Source organism: Psammomys obesus, unplaced genomic scaffold (assembly GCF_907164565.1).
Source record: "Psammomys obesus unplaced genomic scaffold, mPsaObe1.curated_primary_1811, whole genome shotgun sequence".
NCBI lineage: Eukaryota > Metazoa > Chordata > Mammalia > Rodentia > Muridae > Psammomys > Psammomys obesus.
Genome location: NW_026592666.1, coordinates 3,722,188 through 3,742,164, shown reverse-complemented (window position 1 = coordinate 3,742,164; position 19,977 = coordinate 3,722,188).

Below are 19,977 nucleotides of genomic sequence, written 5' to 3'. Positions count from 1 at the left end.
CATTTTCTGCACACCTCTGAGTAAAGCTAGCTGATCTAACTCGAGCTTCATTATTTAAGTAGTTGAACAGAAGACGATCTTAAGTGACAGCCACATGACTTTGCCTCATCAAGAAGGCTGCATTTGTTGAGAAATTTCATGTGCTTTGCTCACCGACTTAAGGATTCAGTCAAATAGAGGCTCCGTCATCTTTGGAATGGTGTATGCTGGGGCACTGAAAGCAAAAGAGACTTAAGAAAAAGAAGGCATATGTGCTTTTTCCATCTTTGATCAACAAGGATCCCTTATCAATATTCCTTATTATGATCAACAATTTGTTTTCCAAAATTCATATGTTGTGGGCTTAAACCCAAGTTTGTAATTTGATGGTGTTTAGTGGCAGGGTCATTTGGGAGTAGAGATGCACTTAGAATTAGATGAGAGCATGAGGGTAGGGTGGTCTTAATAGATATGATGGCTATTTATTTTCACTTGACACAAACTAGCAACATTGTCAAACAAAAATCATTAATAGTGCATATGCCACTATCAGATTGGCCTGTGGGTAAGGCTATGGTGCGTATTCTTGATTAGTATTCCTGATTAATGATTGAAGAGGTTAGGTTTAGATTACTGTTGGTGGTCTAGTGGTACAGGTTTAAAAAAAAAAAAACAAAAAGCTTGCTAAGCAGACCATGGGGAGCAAGCAAAAAAGCAGCAGGCCTCTATAGGCTCTGAATAAGTTCCTGCCTCTATACCCCTGTCTTGAGTTCCTGCTTTCATTCCTTGAATGACAGACTACAGGGTGCAAGCTAAAATAAACCCTTTACTCCCCAAGATAATTTTGGTCATGGTCTTCATTACAGCAATAGAAACTCAAAGTAAGACAGTGACTTTTTATAAGGAGATCTGAGATAGGACACTTGCTCTATTTAACCATCATGTTGTCTATCATGACATGATGGAATAAGGCTCTAACCCAGTGGTTCTCTATCTTCCCAATGCTGCAACCCTTTAATATAGTTCCTCAAGTTGTGATGACCACCAACCAAGTATTATTTTCATTGTTATTCACAATTTCGTTTTTATATTTCTATGAATAGTAATGTAAATATCTGTGTTTTCTGATATTCTTATGCATCTCATATGAAAGAGTCCTTTAACCCCCAAAGCAATCATGACCCACAGGCTGAGAATCACTGCTCTAACCAGATGTCCACAATGCCAAGAACTGTTATTTAAAGTTATTTAGATAGGAGGGGGACTTCCAAGATGGTGGCTGCTAGTGTGCAGCTTAGCTGAAGGGGAGAGGACCCACAACACAGAAATTGGTGAGTGAAGGGGCTGATCAACCCAGAACAGAGTTATCTAGACTTCCAAGAAGAAAGAGACTAACCTTGATCTGAGTCCTTCTAGAATCAGGTCACAGCAGACTCCTCCAGGAGGAGACACCCTGAGAGGTGATCCCAGGGCACTTCCCCGAACCCAAAACCCTACTCCCTCTTCGGAGGAGGCAGGAGGTGTCCAGCAGAATCTGCCACGGACCACACTGTCTGTACCCCAGCCCCAGCGAGAGCTGCAGCTCCCACCAAAACAAACAAAGAAACAAACAAACAAACAAAAAACCCGAGATTGAGGCTGAGAAAACCCAATCCTTTCAGGCACTCCCCGAACACTGCCATAACCCTGCTGCTGCGGAGCGGAGGGATAGAGAGGCGCACAGCAGCTTCACAGCATCGGGTCCCCAGTGCCACTGGCTGCTCCAAGCGAACAAACTTCAGCTCAGAGCTGGTCATTCAACACACCCTGAGACTCTCCCGGGTCCAGCACAATAAGGACTAGCACCAAGTCCTAGCACCGGTGACCCCCGGCCCCTGGCAGAGAAACCCCAGCTCAGGATTTGGACTGAGAAATCCCAACCCCTTCTGGCACTCCCCTGAGAGCACCTCCATAAGCCTGCCCTAGTGGAGGAGAAGGTCAGAGGGGAAGGACAGAGAGGCAGACTGCCACAGGACACAGCATCCCCTCTCCAGCTCACCCAGCAGCCCCTAGCAGAGAAACCCAAGCTCTGGATCTAAGGACACTCAACCCTACCTGGTACTCTCTTGGGATCAGCAAACATAGGTTCTTCTGTGAAGCTACTTCTGGCAGAGAGATCTGGGCCCGGGATCTGGAATTGAGAACACTCAACCTAACTCTTTTCCGCACTACCCTGGGACCAGTCAACATAGCCCCTCCTGGCAGAGGGAAAGGACAGAGAGGCAGCAAACAGGAAAGGTGGACACCAAGTCCTGCGGCCACAGGGTCACAGAGCTGACTGTTAGCCTACCCATGCACTTCCGCAGCAGGACCAAATCAGAGAGTAGAGAGCAAGGGGAACCCCTGTGCATTCCAACTAGTCCTGCAAGAGGGTGACTGAGCCTTCTAGGGAGAGTATGCCCCAGACCCAGGGCCTCTCCACAGAAGCAACCGGATAAGATCCCTGCCACCCACACCCCTAGTGTGCACATCATAGGGATTCTTGGGATAGCGACCCACATCAAAAGTAAGTAACAATTGTTGGTCACTAGTATCTATCAACATCAACGGACTAAACTCCCCAATTAAAAGACACAGACTAACAGAATGGTTGCGGTAACAGGATCCAACATTCTGTTGCATCCAAGAAACACACCTATGCAACAAAGATAAACACTACTTCAGAGTAAAGGGCTGGAAAAATGTCTTTCAAGCAAATGGTTCCAGAAAACAAGCGGGAGTAGCCATCCTAATATCTAATAAAATAGACTTTCAACCCAAGTTAATCAAAAAAGGTAAGGAGGGCCACTATATTCTCATCAAAGGAAAAATCCAAGAATCACAATTTTGAATATCTATGCCCCAAATACAAGAGCACCTACATTCATAAAGAAAAAAATATTAAAGCTTAAATCACACATTGATCCTAATACCTTAATAGTGGGAGACTTCAACACTCCATTCTCACCATGGGACAGATCAACTAGACAGAAAACAAATAGGGAAATAAAAACACTCACAGAGTCCCTAAATCAAATGGACCTAATAGACGTCTACAGATCTTTTCATCCAAACTCAAAAGAGTATACCTTCTTTTCAGCACACATGGAACCTTCTCCAAAATAGACCATATAGTTGGTCATAAAGCAAGCCTCAACAGATACAAAAAGATTGAAATAATCCCTTGTATTCTATCTGACCACCATGGACGAAAGCTGGACCTCAGCAACAACAGAAATAACAAAAAGCTGACACACACATGGAAACTGAACAACTTGTTACTCAATGACAGCTGGGTTAAGGAAGAAATAAAGAAAGAAATTAAAGACTTCCTAGAATTCAATGAAAATGAAGGCACAACATACCCAAATTTATGAGACACATTAAAAGCAGTGCTCAACACTCAACCAAGGACCATCTATGGATATAACCTAGAACTTCTGCTCGGATGTGGCCTGTGGTAGCTCAGTAACCAAGTAGTTTTCCAAAGTAAGGGGAACAAGGACTATTTCTAACAGGATCTCAAGGGCAGGCTCTTTGACCCTCCACCCAGGGGAGGAGCAGTCCTGTTAGGCCACAGAGGAGGACTTTGCAGCCAGCCCTGAAGATACCTGATAAAACAGGGTCAAATGAAAGGGGAGGAAGTCCTCCCCTATCAGTGGACTTAGAAAGGGGTAGGGAGGAGACCAGGGAGGGAGTGTGGGGTTGGGGAGGGAATGAGGGAGCGGGATACAGCAGGGACACAGAGTTAACAAAATGTAACTAAAAAGAAAAATAAAATTTAAAAAAAAAGCAGTGCTCGGAGGAAAATTTATAGCACTAAGTGCCTTCAAGAAGAAATTTGTAGCATCACATACAAACACCTTAATGGCCCAACTGAAAACCCTAGAAAAAAAAAAGAAGCAGATACACGCAAGCAGAGCAGACGGCTAGAAATAATCAAACTCAGGGCTGAAATCAATCAATTAGAAACAAATAAAACTATCCAAAGAATCAATGAAACAAAAAGCTGGTTCTTTGAGAAAATCAACAAGATAGACAAACCCTTAGCCAAACTGACTAAAAAGCAGAGAGAATCTATCCAAATCAGCAAAATCAGAAATGAAAACGGTGACATAACTACAGACACTGAGGAAATTCAAACAATCATTAGGTCATACTACAAAGGCCTATATGCCACAAAATTTGAAAACCTAAATGAAATGGACAATTTTCTTGATAGATTCCATCTTCCAACATTAAGTCAAGATCAGGTAGAAAGACTGAATAGCCCTATATCCCCCAAGGAAATTGAAACAGTCATTCACAGTCTCCCCTCCAAAAAAAGCCCTGGGCCAGATGGTTTCAGCGCCGAATTCTACCAGACCTTCAAAGAAGTGCTCACACCAATTCTCCTCAAACTATTCCACAAAATAGAAACAGAAGGTACATTACCAAACTCATTCTATGAAGCGACAGTCACCCTGATACCTAAACCACACAAAGACCCACCAAAAAAGGAGAACTTCAGACCTATCTCTCTTATGAACATTGATGCAAAAATACTCAATAAAATACTTGCAAACCGAATCCAAGAACACATCAAAGATACCATCCACCATGAACAAGTAGGCTTCATCCCAGGCATGCAAGGGTGGTTCAACATACAGAAATCCATCAATGTAATCCACCACATAAACAAACTGAAGGAAAAAAAAACCACATGATCATCTCCTTAGATGCTGAAAAAGCATTTGACAAAGTCCAACATCCATTCATGTTTAAAGTCTTGGAGAGATCAGGGATACAAGGCACATATCTAAACATAGTAAAGGCAATATACAGCAAGCCTATAGCCAACATCAAACTCAATGGAGAGAAACTTAAATCAATCCCACTGAAATCAGGGACAAGACAAGGCTGCCCACTCTCTCCATACCTCTTCAACATAGTACTTGAAGTCCTAGCCAGAGCAATAAGACAACTAAAGGAGATCAAGGGGATTCAAATCGGAAAGGAAGAGGTCAAAGTGTCACTATTCGCAGATGATATGATAGTATATATGAGCGACCCCAAAAATTCAACCAGAGAACTCCTCCAGCTGATAAACACCTTCAGCAAAGTGGCAGGATACAAAATCAACTCAAAAAAATCAGAAGCCCTCCTGTATACCAAACACAAAAGGGCCAAGAAAGAAATTAGGGAAACAACACCCTTCACAATAGCCACTAATAACATAAAGTACCTTGGGGTGACACTAACCAAGCAAGTGAAAAACCTGTTTGAGAAAAACTTCAAGTCTCTGAAAAAAGAAATTGAAGAAGATCTCAGAAGATGGAAAGATCTCCCGTGCTCATGGATTGGTAGGATTAACATTGTGAAAATGACCATCCTGCCAAAAGCAATCTACAGATTCAATGCAATTCCCATCAAAATACCAACTCAATTCTTTACAGACCTTGAAAAAAAGATCCTCAGCTTCATATGGAGTAAAAAAAAAACCCAGAATCTCCAAAACAATCCTGTACAACAACAGAGCATCTGGAGGTATCTCCATCCCCGATCTCAAGCTGTACTGCAGAGCAATAGTAATAAAAACTGCATGGTATTGGCATAAAAACAGAAAGGGGGATCAATGGAACCACATAGAAGACCCAGAAATAAACCCATACACCTATGAACACTCAATTTTTGACAAAGAGCCAAAACCATTCAATGGAGAAAAGACAGCATCTTCAACAAATGGTGCTGGTCCAACTGGATGTCTACATGCAGAAAAATGAAAATAGATCCATATTTATCACCCTGCACAAAACTAAAGTCCAAGTGGATCAAAAACCTCAACATAAAACCAGATACTCTAAATCTGTTAGAAGAAAAAGTGGGGAACAGCCTAGAACTCATTGGCACAACTGACAACTTCCTGAACAGAACACGAAAAGCACAGGCTCTAAGAGCAACAATCAATAAATGGGACCTCATGAAACTGAAAAGCTTCTGCAAAGCAAAAACACTGTCATCAAAACAAAACGACTGCCTACAGATTGGAAAAGAATCTTCACTAACCCTTTATCTGACAGAGGACTAATATTCAGAACTAAAGAACTAAAGAAGCTGAAAAGCAGCAAACCAAGTAATCCAATTAAAAAATGGGGAACAGAGCTAAACAGAAAATTCTCTACAGAGGAATACTGAATGGCAGAGAAACACTTAAAGAAATGCTTAACCTCATTAGCCATCAGGAAAATGCAAATTAAAATGACCCTGAGATTTCACCTCACACCCATCAGAATGGCCAAGATGAAAAACTCAAGTGACAACACATGCTGGAGAGGTTGTGGAGAAAGGGGAACCCCCCCTCCACTGTTGGTGGGAATGTAAACTGGTACAACCACTTTGGAAATCTATCTGGCGCTTTCTCAGACAATTAGGGAGTAGTGCTTCCTCAAGACCCAGCTGTACCACTGCTAGGAATATATCCAAACTTAATACAAATACACAAAAGGGATATTTGCTCAACCATGTTTATAGCAGCTCGATTTGTAATAGCCAGAACCTGGAAACAACCCAGACGTCCATCAACAGAAGAATGGATACAGAAATTGTGGTAGTTTTACACAATGGAATACTACTCAGCAATCAAAAAAGAGGAAATCATGAAATTTGCAGGCAAATGGTGGGATCTAGAAAAGATCATTGTGAGTGAAATATCACAGAAGGAGAAAGACAGACATGGTATATACTCACTTATATAGACCTATATGATATGATAAACATAATGAAATCTATACACCTAAAAAAGATAATCAAGAGAGTGGACATGAGGTAAGATGATCAATCCTTATTAAGACAGATAGGATGTGCATTGAACATATGACAGGAGTCTACTGAAAGCATCTGAAAGACTCTAACTAGCAGTGTTTTCAAAGCAGATACAAAGACTTATAACCACACCTTTGGCAGAGTATAGGGAATCATATGAAAGAAGGGGAGTTAGTATGATGGGGAAAGGATAGGAGCTCCACAAGTACCAAATATATCTGGGCACAGGGTCTTTTCTGAGACTGGTATTCAACCAAGGACCATGTATGGATATAACCTAGAATCTATGCTCGGGTGTAGCCCATGGTAGCTCAGTAATCAATTGGTTTCCCAGAGTAAGGGGAACAAGGACTATTTCTAACAGGAATTCAATGGCTGGCTCTTTGACCTCCCCACCCCCAAGGGAGGAGCAGTCCTGTTAGGCCACAGAGGAGGACTTTGCAGCCAGTCCTGAAGATACCTGATAAAATAGGATCAGATGAATGGGGAGGAGGTCCCCCCCCCATCAGTGGACTTGGAAAGTGGCAGGGTGGAGATAAGGGAGGGAGGGTGGGAGTGGGAGGGAATGAGGGAGCGGGATACAGCTGGGATACAGAGTTAATAAAATGTAACTGTTAAGAAAAAAATAAAATTATTTAAAAAATTAAGTTATTTAAACTGTTATTTAGGGTTTTTTTGTAAATTGTCTATTTTTATAGTTTTTCTATAGCAACAAAATATAACCTTAAACTCATTCTAATAGAGATAATTAATCAAAAGAGCCACTGAGATCATATGACATAGGACCAATAGGCCTGGCGAAGGCAGCTGAGGAGATAACATACAAATGTTATGTCTGTTGATCCAAACTTCAGGTGTTCAATAGTCCTCCGCATTCACCCCAAACAGTTATATGCAACAACAGAATTCATTCATTGACTACCTGATGTTTGCAGCATCATAAAATATTTACTTAAAGATAATAAAAACAGTAAACAAAATCCAGCCATGCTCTATTCCAAATAATAAATTCATTCTATATAAGTTCCTTTGGACTGCCATAAAAACACTGAACAGAATGGGAGGTATAAACATTGTAAATTTATTTTCTCTTGGTTGTTAGGGCTGGAGAGTCAAACAAGGTTTCACAAAGTTGGCTTCTGAAAATTAAAAGAGAAGGTCTCTAGGCCTCTCTCCCTGCATTACACATGGTCTCTTCTTGTGTCTCTTTACATATGTTTCCTCCTATATGTCTGCATTAATTTCTTCTTAGAAGACCTTCAGTGGTAGTACATTTAGGTCCAGACAATATCACTAAGTTTTAGCTCCATCACTGTGAAAGCCTTGTTTTCAGATACTGGGGGTCATAGGTCATAACTTCAACATAGGAGTTTGAGATGGACTTAATTCAATTCATAACACATGTCTTAGAGAATATATGTGGTTTTTTTTTTCATGTGCCTTTTCATCCACAGAATTATTTACTGGGATTATTCTTCCAGTTTGACATCTGAAATTAGTTTGACTAATTTTCTGTGAAAGGAAAAATAAACTTCCTAAACCACAACTATAACAATATAGAGAAAAAGAGTGGAAAATGGTGAAAGTTTTTGTCTTTATGCCTTTAGAGTGATAGTGGTAAAATAGTAAAAATGTGTAAAGCTTTGCTTAGGAAACAAAAGCCAGCTAGCCCACATAGAACAAAATATAAGTAAGTAACACATTAGAATCATTGTGCTACAATTAAGTCCTTTAATTCTATGGTAATATATGAAACTTAAAATATCGAGGATTTTATCGGGGATAATGAGGTCTTTTACTATTAGTAATAGCAGTAATAGTGGCAGTACAATTTATTCACTTTGTATCCCAGTGGTAGCCTCTCCATCATCTCCTCCCGGTCCTATCCTCCTCCCTCTTCCTATGCCTCACCTCTGGTCCACTGATAGGAGAGGACTGCTTCCTATACAATCTGACCGGAGCCTATCAGGTCCCATCAGGAATACCTGGATCCATTTCCTTTATGTACTGGCTAGGTCACTCCATGAGAGAGAAGTGATGAATGACCAGGCAATTGAGTTTATGTCAGAGACTATCTCTAATCCTCTTACTAGGGATCCTGCATGGAGACTGAGTTGCCTATGGGCTACATCTGAGCAGAGGTCTAGGTCCTCTCTAGGAGTGGTCTTTGGTTGATGCATCAGTCTCTGCAGTACCCCGTGGGTCCAGCTTTCACAAGATGGAAAGATCTCCCATATTCGTTTATTGGTAGGATTAATATAGTAAAAATGGCCTTCCTCCCAAAAGCAATCTACAGATTCAATGCAATTCCCATCAAAATACCAACACAATTCCTTACAAACCTTGAAAGAACAATCCTCAACTTCATATGAAAAAAAAAAAAAAAAAAAAAAAAAAAACACCCAGAATATCTAAAAGCATGCTGTACAATAAAAGAACTTCTGGAGGTATCTCCATCCCTGATCTCAAGTTGTGCTATGGAGCAACATTAATAAAAACGGCATGGTACTAGTGTAGAAACAGCCTGGAGGATAAATGGAGTTGAATAGAAGACCCAGAAGTAAACCCACATGCCTACAGACACCTGATTTTTGACAAAAAGAAAGCCAAAAACATAAAATGGAAAACAGATAGCATCTTCAACCAACGGTGCTGGTCTAACTGGATGTCTACATGCAGAAAAACACAGATAGATCCATACTTATCACCCTACACAAAAGTAAAGTCCAGGTGGATCAAAAACCTCAATATAAAACCAGATACACTAAATATGTTAGAAAGTGGGAAGAGCCTTGAACAAATTGGCAGAGGAGACAACTTCCTGAACAGAATACCAAGAGCTCAGGCTCTAAGATCAACAATCAATAATAAGGTAAACTTTGTCTCATGCTAAACACAGTGGTTGTTAAAACAAACAAACAAACAAACAAAAAAACCCCGAGAGACTCAGCTTTTAGGACCTCTATAGTCCTAGGTTACAAGATGTTGTCAAAAGCAGTTATTATAATAACACCAGAAATTGACACTTAAATGGGATTACAAAAATCCATTTAAATGATATGAAAAGAATGTAAAAGCAGAGAAATGAAACCGAATGTACCTAGCTGCCTTTGCTCTTTATTTCCATGGGTATGGCAGTTTTTGGTAAGTGAGAAGAAAATAGTGGGGTAACATAAAGGAAAACTGGATAGAACAAACTCAGAAGAGCCCCCACTGTCTGTCTTGCATAAGCAGATTATCCCACAGAAATCAGTACTAACATTTCGAGTTATTTTGACAGTCATATACGTGATCCCCCGCTTTCTAACATGTTTTCTTTTCATCTCCCTGCTTATACTTCTCCATGTTTCTGGCATGCCTCTTACGTATGGGCGATAGATCTGTGACTGTAACTTAATTTCCCTGTGGCCAAAGTGATCCTGCCCATGTAAAGAGGAAACCTACAATTTTGGTCCATGCAAAATAACCTTCAGTACGCAAAGGTATTTGGCCCAGTCTCTGCAGTCTGCAAGAGCTGACGAGCAGAACAACAAAGCAAAGAGTTGAAAAGGCCCTGTTTATGTGGTGTAGTAATTACTGAAAAACCTCTTAAGAAAACTCCATGCCAGAATGCCCAACAATGAATTGTTGAGTGAATGTAAGAGACCAAGTCTTTTTCCCTCCCACTGATAGGAAGCTGACCCAGAAGTGACCTATAGCAAGAAACATGATTTGGCTCTTAGAGAAGCTTTTCTGACCACTCAGCCAGAATTAATCTTTTTTCATTTCCAGCTTTTAAAATAAAAATTGTACAAGCAACACAGGTGCTCCTGGTATGCTGGCTAGGGCTGCCAAGTCAAATGAGCATCGTGTAGATCAGGCTGGTTCAATTTTTGCCACACTGGACTTAGTTATAGAAGCATACCCTCTCAGCAACAGGAAAGTTGCCTGCACTGTTGGAGACACAGAATCGTGTGTATGGAGCTTACTTCCTTTACCATTTATCCTTTGAGTATCCACGCACCTGCCTAAAGCAGGCGTACCAAGTCGAAGTTTCTAGACCTTGACATGATGGTACATTTGAACCCAGGAGGTTCCTTATCTCGAGGCATTCACGGGCAGTGCTGTGACATTTACATTGTCTCCAGAGGTTTGTACAGTAGAGGCCTGGAGTGTAACCCAGTCACAACCACAAGCCAACCTTAGGTGTTGTCAGTGATGATGGTGGTTCCAAATCACTCTGCTTGAAAATCATGTATCTAAATTATTAATGCTACAGAAGGTTGCCTAAAAAGCAATGACTGGGCCTTCTTAAAAATATAAATTCATGGAATCATTATTCAAGTATTAAGAATTACAAAGGCTTACACTAAACATCAGTGTCTTCTAAGAGCAAGGCCTTACATGGATGGTAGTCCAGAAGCTGTGTCAGAGGATGCATTCTCCAAGCATACCCACAACATCACAATGCTCATGACCCATGTCTGTGTACCTTACAACTGCCAGGGCTTGGTTAGTTGTCTACACATATGGGTTTGCTATGTTTCAAGTAGTTGCTTGCATTACCATGTCAGTTCCAGACCATTTCTCTGTTTTTCTGTGTCTCATACTCTGTTTACTATACGCTCAGGTCAGCCAATGTATGTGCTCATTAGAATACAAGAGTTTCTCAGTAACTAGTATTCCTTCAAACAGGATTCTGACACAACTCTCTACTCATCACCAGAAAATCTTGGGTTTTCATGGGTAAATTCTTAAAATCATTCTGTGCCTCTTGCCCTATTATCTTATGTAAACTATGAGCTGCCCTACCCTATCCTTGCTTTCAGAAACAATCCTAGTCTACAGTTACTGCTAAAGTCACATGTTGATGTTGAGCCAAGCTCACGACTTGCTACATACTTGCTAAAGAGATGGCCAATAGTGCTTGGAACACCAAATCAGCAATTTGTAAATGAAGAGATAAAAGCTTTAAGTTTTTATCTCTTTAAGTTCCCAGATGAGACAGTAAAACATAGAACTTAAGCCCTTTTTTTTATCTCCAGAATCCTTGACCTTAAAGATTTTATCTCATGCTACACCCCTAACACTTCTTTTGAGTATGAATTTTGTTTTATTGAGATAATTTTACTTACCCGTGAGCTCAGAAGATATAGCTCAAAACCAAAGAGATACTATTACAAAATTCTTCATGTGATATTATCTTTAACAATTTAATAGGAAAATTATACTGTGTAAAGCAGATGTGACTTTAGTTCTGTGACTTCTTATCACTTTTTAAAATAGGAAACAAGGAAGAAAGAAAGAAAGAGAGAGAGAGAGAAAGAAGGAAGGAAGGAAGGAAGGAAGGAAGGAAGGAAGGAAGGAAGGAGGGAAGGAAGGAAGGAAGAAAGAAGGAAGAAAGGAAGAAAGAAGGAAAGAAAGAAAAAGAAAGCACCCAGGGGTGGTTTTGTGAGACCCTTAGCTTTGTTAAACATAAAAACATACTTTCTACTATTCCAACTCATATTAGCATTAATATTTATTAATTAAGTATGGATTATAATCATCTCACACATGAATCTGAAGCAAAATTTATAGTGAAATATTAAAAGTTGTCACACTGGGATATCACTTCCTACTTTTTTTGGTAAAATGATATTTTGGTCAATCTCTGATCTCTCAAATCTAGACATTTTATAAGCAACTTTCACCTGAAATGTCTAATGGAGCCAAAGATATTTTATATTTATATTTATAAAATATATTATATATTTTATATTGCTGATATATAGCAGATATACAGCAAGTTCATGATTCCTGCATCTATTAGTGAATCACATGGCAAAAGCCAGTTCTGCTGAAGGAGTTTCTCTATGTTGAGTTTGTCTGCCAAGAAGCATTTGTGTTGAACTCTGACCACTAAATTTAACCATTGTGAAGCAATCCCACGAGAAGAGAAGGAAAATGTAGAACGACAAATAATGAATATCTTTGTGAGTTTTTTTTTCAATGTATTGAATTTCCCACAGTCATCAGTAGGTCATGGGACCTACAAAGGAAACACATCACATGGACCAAGAATGTATGAGAAAGTACAGCCATTCAGTGTCCAGTGTCAGAGAAGTCACTTGTTTCGTGCATGTGGTTCTTCCAAAGTCTTAGAGAAAAAGAAATTCTTTCATCAATTGAAATGGCTACATGTGGAAAGAATCTATATGCTTTTGGTGGAGCCATCTTGGCTCTCAGATGACTCTATTTTCCCAAAAATGAACTACTGTGTATTCAGAAACCAAGGTTGGTAAATACATGACATAGCCATACAAGATGTTGGGTGGATAAACCATAATAATGAAAATACAGTCATGAAGGTGATAATTCACAGGGATAAGATTCATGAAAAAGATAAAAGCCAATCTAATAAAGTGATTATGGCTAGTTATCACCATTTAAAATATTTAAATCAAGTTTAAATACAAAAGGAAAAAATTCCAGGAAGGACCTGGCGTATTAGGTCCTTTTGAATCCTTCCTACTTCCATTTTCCAGAAATGACTAACACTTCTCTGGAAGTCTGCTTCCCGCCTCGCTAGCCTGTCAACGGCCTCTTATTTTCATAAATCTGCAACTATGAACCATCTCAAAGAGCTCCCACTCTTGCTCTGCCTTCTTGGTTTTTCTCTTTGCCAGTCTTAAGTATTTATTTGAGTAGACCGTGGCTCTGCCGTGGGGCATCTTCCATTCTTTTCACTCCCTTCCTGGCCTCATATTACCCTCAATCACCATAGCCACCACTAGAGCACCCACAACTTTCACATAGATGCCCAGCATGGCTTCCCTCACCTCATTACCCAACGCTCAAGGTCTGCATTTATGTAAGAACCAGACAAATGGCCTCTCTACTTCAATGCAGAAGAGTAATAAGCAGAATACAGTCAACTCAAAAAAAAAAAAAAAAGAGCTCTGAATATTTCAGAGGTCACCCAGCAAAATATTTTTTTCCCCAAATCTTGTCCCTTTGTCCATTAGGGGACTGTACTTTATTCCTGGCTTCTGTCACAATGTGGCCTTGTCACCCTCGTAGCCACACTGTACAGCTGTAAGGTAGTATCGAGCAATATGAATCCTCTGAAGCTCTTCTTTCTCTCTTAAAAATCTCTGAGCCAACAAGTGACCTTGGACACATGAGTCTTTGCTCAGCATCTACTACTACTCCCATACCCACATTCCCAGTGCAGCCTGTACTCCATTTTTCCCAGGTGGTTGTGAGTTTCTTCACTGTGACTCTGCCTAACTTTCCTCCAAGTTTTCCTCCCTAGTGCTGACAGAATTATTTTTTCTAAAACCCAAAGTAAATCACAAAATGTGTCTCTTCGCTAGGTTTGTGCTATATTTTTTAATACTGTAAGATCATATAGAAAATAGAGTCATTTCCAGCCCCTGCCTAATTAATTATCCTTCAAAGATGATAGCACCAGAAACTCAATTCATCTTTAGAGACTCAGCCGTCCTCCTAATGTCCCTTCTTTCTCAGCTGACATCAAAGTGGCTCAGAGGCCCAGAATCTTGCCTGTAATACTAACCAAGTGTTTGAACATAAACTGTTTAATCTCTGTATGTCTTATTTACCCATTTGTGAAACTGCTATAACATTAGCTTCTTCTTCATGAAGTTTTTCTAGAGCATAAATATAATTTGTATGAAAGGATTAGCGAAGCTCAAAGCTCTTAGGGAGAACTTGACAAGTGCTATTCATGAAGATTATCATAACTCATGTGTACATCTTCCCACTAGAAAATCATTCCTAGAAACTGCCTAACATATTACAACAACTCATGCAATGTTTATTGTTGAGCAAATTCATGGGGAAAGGATATAGCTAAATCAGCATTTGAATTTGCATAATGTACAAGTCACCAAGTAAAACACCAAATATTGTAATAACTTATTCTTATAGTTCATTTTTTTATTGATGATGTCTTTGAGGAGAGATTTAGGAAGAGCACTTTCTCACTATGTAGGCCTCACTAGTCTGGAACTTACTATGTAGGCCAGCTAGCCTCAAACTTTCAGAGGTCTGCCTGTTTCTGCCTCTCAAATCCTGGATAGAAGGAGTATGCAAGCAAGACTGGGTGAATTATTGTCTTATATTATTTATGTATTTATTCAGAAGTAAGACATCAAAAAAGTAAGGGGATTTACAAGTCTATAATAGTCAGGATGTGAAAGAGAGAATGAGAGAGAGACTGACCTTAAGGAGTTGAAACATAGAACTATAGTAGATGGCCAATTGAAATTCATATAAAGGACTGCCTGTCTCCTTTGGGCCAGAGGTAGCACTGTTTTTGTAGCTCAAGTTTTAGGCTGCAGGCACTGAGAATTACCTTGTCAGAAAGGCTTTTGACTTATTATTACAGATGCAATGTGAGAGATTGATTCAATTCTGATGTCTAAGTAATCATTTAAGGGAAGGACTACAGCTCCGGGTACAAAATGTGTCCAGTTGACTTACATGTGAAGAGATGTTAGATGCCCAGTGTCTTAAAAAAAAATAAGAACCTACTCTAACAACAAAAAAGCAAATGTCCAATTAAATAAGTTCAAATGAGTAGTCTGAGTAGTCTCACAAACGTAAAACAGGAGATATGATCAGCAGGCACTTCCTATGTCAAATGGCCACATTCTGAAGAACAAAAATAATTATGATATATATTATAATTTTATTCATACGCACACACACAAATATACATACTTACATATATATATAACCAAGAGTCTGCTTTAAAACTCAAGAACACAGCAATTATTTCTTTGAAGAACTTTGGAAATGATCTTCAAGCGAAGAGCCAAGATTCTGAGAAATATTCTCTGGGACACAGCTTCTCTCCTTTTAAGGTATGTTTACAGCTGAGGGGAAAAATAACAATACATTCTAAATAGCTGAAGATAATTTTGGTCAAAAATCACATAGAGTATTTTTATGCCTGTCAAAGTGAATTTCTGCAACAACAGCAAGTCTGTTGTGATTGACGAGAGACAAGCCCCCAAAACACTAAAACACTTTGTGCTGAGGGCTGTAAAGGACAGCACATATGGCTTGCTTTCCAGAACACAGTGCTAATATATGGATCCGGGCCTCCAGGACATAGCTTCTCTACTGAAACGCCATGACAGTTCTGATGCTACGTGTACTCTTGTGTACATGTCCCGTAGCACAACATTAAGGATTTTTTAAAAGTATATATGGGAGACTGAGTGTTTGGGGTTTATCTTCTTATCAGCTGTATTAACCACAAAGCATACTAGCTACCACACACATACTAAAAGAAGTTTCCAAAGTGGATTCTCTGGTCAGTTTACTAGGCTTGGCCCCAATTATAGTTTAGTATATTAAAAGAGAATCTAATTCTTTTTCAAAGAATAAAACATTTACGAATGATGTGAAGGGTATTTAGCTTTATATTATTATCTGACTATGACATCTGTACCAATAAAACAGGCATCATACTCCTAAAAAGGGTTACTATAGAAAATTATTTATTTACAAGAAGTGTTATAGTAGGGGTGTGAAAACAAATCTTTGAACTATGGAGATGGATCAGTTAGGAAAGTTATACTACACAAACATGAGGACCTAAATTCAGAGTCTCAGCAGTCACCTAAACTCTGGGTATGCCGTGTGTGTTGTCTATACCACTAGCACTGGGGACGTAGAGATAGAGGAATCCCTGGGTCTCACTGACCAGCCAAGCTAACAAAGTCAGTGAGGTCCAGGGTGAGTGAGAGGCCCTGTATACAAAAATAAGATGGAGAACAATTAAGGAAAATACCCAGTGTTTACCTCTAGCCTCCACATACATGGATGTGTGTGTGCGTGCACTTGCGAGCATGCATACACACAACTATATGTATATATTACATATATGTGCACATATACACATGAAGATACACATACAAGACAGGGCATGGAGGACCTTAAAATTTCCATTATTTTTGGAACTTTGACTTCATCAATATCTACATGAACACACACACACACGACACACAAGATAAAGAGAGTTTTATTTCAGTGTGAACACAGAATGAAGAAATTCATTAGAGTCTTATGAAAATGCCTCACACATGTAGAGCATGAACATGAAACAGCCCTCTGTTTCTTGATGATAGGTAGCTTGGGGAAAACTCATGGGTTTATCTTGTTATTAGGTAATTTTTAAACTTTCAAAATAATAATCTGTCAAGTTTCTGTAAGCCCTATTTAGTTTTGGTTCTTGTGGTACTGGGTTTTTAGTCCAGGGATTTACTTTGCTAGTCAGGCAGATCACACAAGTCAGAAACACTTGATGTTCACTTCAATATTAAGATGTATCAAAGGAAATGTAAATTATATTAATAAAATTGGTACTTTGAAAAGGTATTAAGGTATTCTTCCAGAAATGATACTAATCTGGAGCACTAAATTTATTTTCATAGTATTGACATGAAAGTTCATGCAAGGCCTAATGTTAGAGAAAGGACCAATGATGGAGTCCATCTACCTTGTATGTTTATTAAATAGGAAAATATTACATTTGTATATATAAGCAATAAATATTTTTAAGCATAAAAATATGATTTACTTCATATTAAAGCTAGATGTTGCAAGGATCATAAATCATATAGGAAGTTTAGACAGTTGTATGGTCAAGAAAACCAACTATTAGACTAACATTATGAAGTGTATTTGAAGCTTTTGAACTTACCACTTAGTAATAAGTGGAATCAGGGGAAGGAAGCTATAGAAAGTGTGTGGGGAGCATTATGATAATTTCTGATTTGGGAAAGAAGAAACCATTTTATTCATCAAGATATAGCTACAAGGATGAAATATACATTGGTAGTAAAAAACAGTGTTAGTGTTACCCCCGGAGGTAATATTTCTGTTGGAAAAAATAAGGAGACTGCCCATTAAGTAATTCTATTAGGTTTGTAGCTCAGTGGAGACAAAGAAAAGGATGAGAGCTGTCAGGGAACACATTCAAAATTTTCTGTTATCTGAAATGAGGAGATCTTAGCCCTGAGAAAGATAGATGGTTTATTTTAAAATGGAAGTATAATGATGGTAATGGTCACCACAGAAGTTTTTTTTTTTTAATGCAAGTACTAAGCATGTGTGTGCAACATAATAAAAATGAAACAGATTACCAATGACTTGCATGTGTATTTTACTTGGCAAGAATTTAAATTTTCCATGCTGACAATATACTAAAAAAGTTTCTTACATAAACTCAGGATGCAGCCATAATTTTATTATTATCGCTTATTATTATGTTTTTATTAAAATTTACTCAAGAGATAATCTAAATGTTATCCATACAGTTCATCAACCTACATTCAAAGCAAAACAATACAACTAACCAAAAGAAAGATGTGTCTAATTTGTTACCCTATTTCAGTTTTTTGCCCCCATCATCAAGTTCTCCCTGGTTAATACCTCAAATAGTTTGTTATAAAGCTCACCAGAGAAAATGATAACAGATTTGAAAAAGAAAAAAATTTCTGTTTCTTTTGTTTTATTATATTATTTTTATTTATTACAATTTATTGGAGAAGGTTCAGACCTTGTTCCCATTATGTTAGCTATGTGAAGTTAAAGCAATAGTAGCAATAAGCAACAAGAAAATACAAATATGTATGTCTACTCAATGACTTGATGACAATTAAATCTATTTCACTGTCAATTTATGTATATAAAAACAACCTGAAATATGGAAGACAGTTGAAGCTCAAAAACAATTTAAAGGCAAAAAGAGGACAGACTCTCACAAGAAAGAAAAAAAAAATCTATGGTTCTATGTGAAAACCAAGACTAGCCAAAACTGACCAGCCCCAAATCATAGTTTAGCATGCTAAGTTGGATACATGATGTGTTTCATGTGCCTTAGATGCTCAATCTCTATAAACAGGCAACGATGAAGGAGCTGTCTTTTATACACATACCAAAGCATTTGTTGTTGGCTTACGGGTCTGACCTTGTCTGTCACCCTGCTCTTATTTGGAAGCAGGGCTGAATTCCCCAGGCACTTGCTTTACCTGGTGTCTAGCCAAGTTCAACCAAGGCAGTGGTGTGAGATTAGTGGACAGCAGGGAAATTGAAGTTGAGACATTTCTCTTTCTGTGGGTCTTGGATAGAAGTAATCTCCTTCAGATCAGCAGGTGTCCATGGATACAGACTCAATGTTTCTGATGGAACAGCTGCCATGCTCCATAGTAGGATCTGCCACATTGCTCTTCCTTGAAGGCTCTGATAGATCCCTAAATCTGTTGTCCTCTAAGATGTCTCAACACCTCTTCTGTGGTTTCCCATTCCTCCCGCCCATTATCTGTTTGATTAAAAATTGGTTCAATAGTTATATAGAACAGTTTTACTTTCTTAAGTAGATAATGCCATAATTGTATGTATATAAATATGTCACACATGTTACATGTATGTGACATATTGTATATATTTTATAACCAAGAGAAAAGACAACAATATTAACTCTATCTGAAAATGTTAAAGTAACAATCCCTAATAGTTAAAAAGTAGTTGAGCCGGGATTTGATGCCAAGTAAACAAGAGTCCAGATTCCAAACTTTCAGCAGTACAGTGAAATGATGTATTCTAAAGCACAGATATAGCTGCATTGCCTCACATAATAAACAAAACTATGTTGTGTTTCTCTCTGAGTTGATCATCTCAGTTGACATTTGTGTCCACTTCTCACATCTGATATTGTTTCAGGTGCTCCATAATCCTCATGCAACTTTGTGTTCTAATTATCCCCTTGGAGTCAATTTCATCTTTTACAGAAAATATTAGCTGTCCCATTTCAATAGTACTTTCAAGTTCAAGAAAATATTCTCATCTCATCTCTCTCTGTCTCGCTTTTGCAAGTCTTGTACGGTCAATCACAGCTATTGTGAATTATCAAGTGCAACTGTACCGTTGGTCAGAAAAAACTGTTTCTCTTTGGTCCTCTCCTTCCTCTCCCATGATAGTCTTTGAATCTTGTGTTTGTGTGTGTGTGTGTGTGTGTGTGTGTGTGTGTGTGTGTGTTATTTTCTTTTTATGGATGAGTAATCCACAGTCACTTATTCTTCACACTACAACAAATTTTGACCTTCCATGTAAGTCATCATCTACTGCAAAAAGCAGTTTCCCTGATGATGTCTGAGAGCTTTACTAATCTAAGAATTTTGA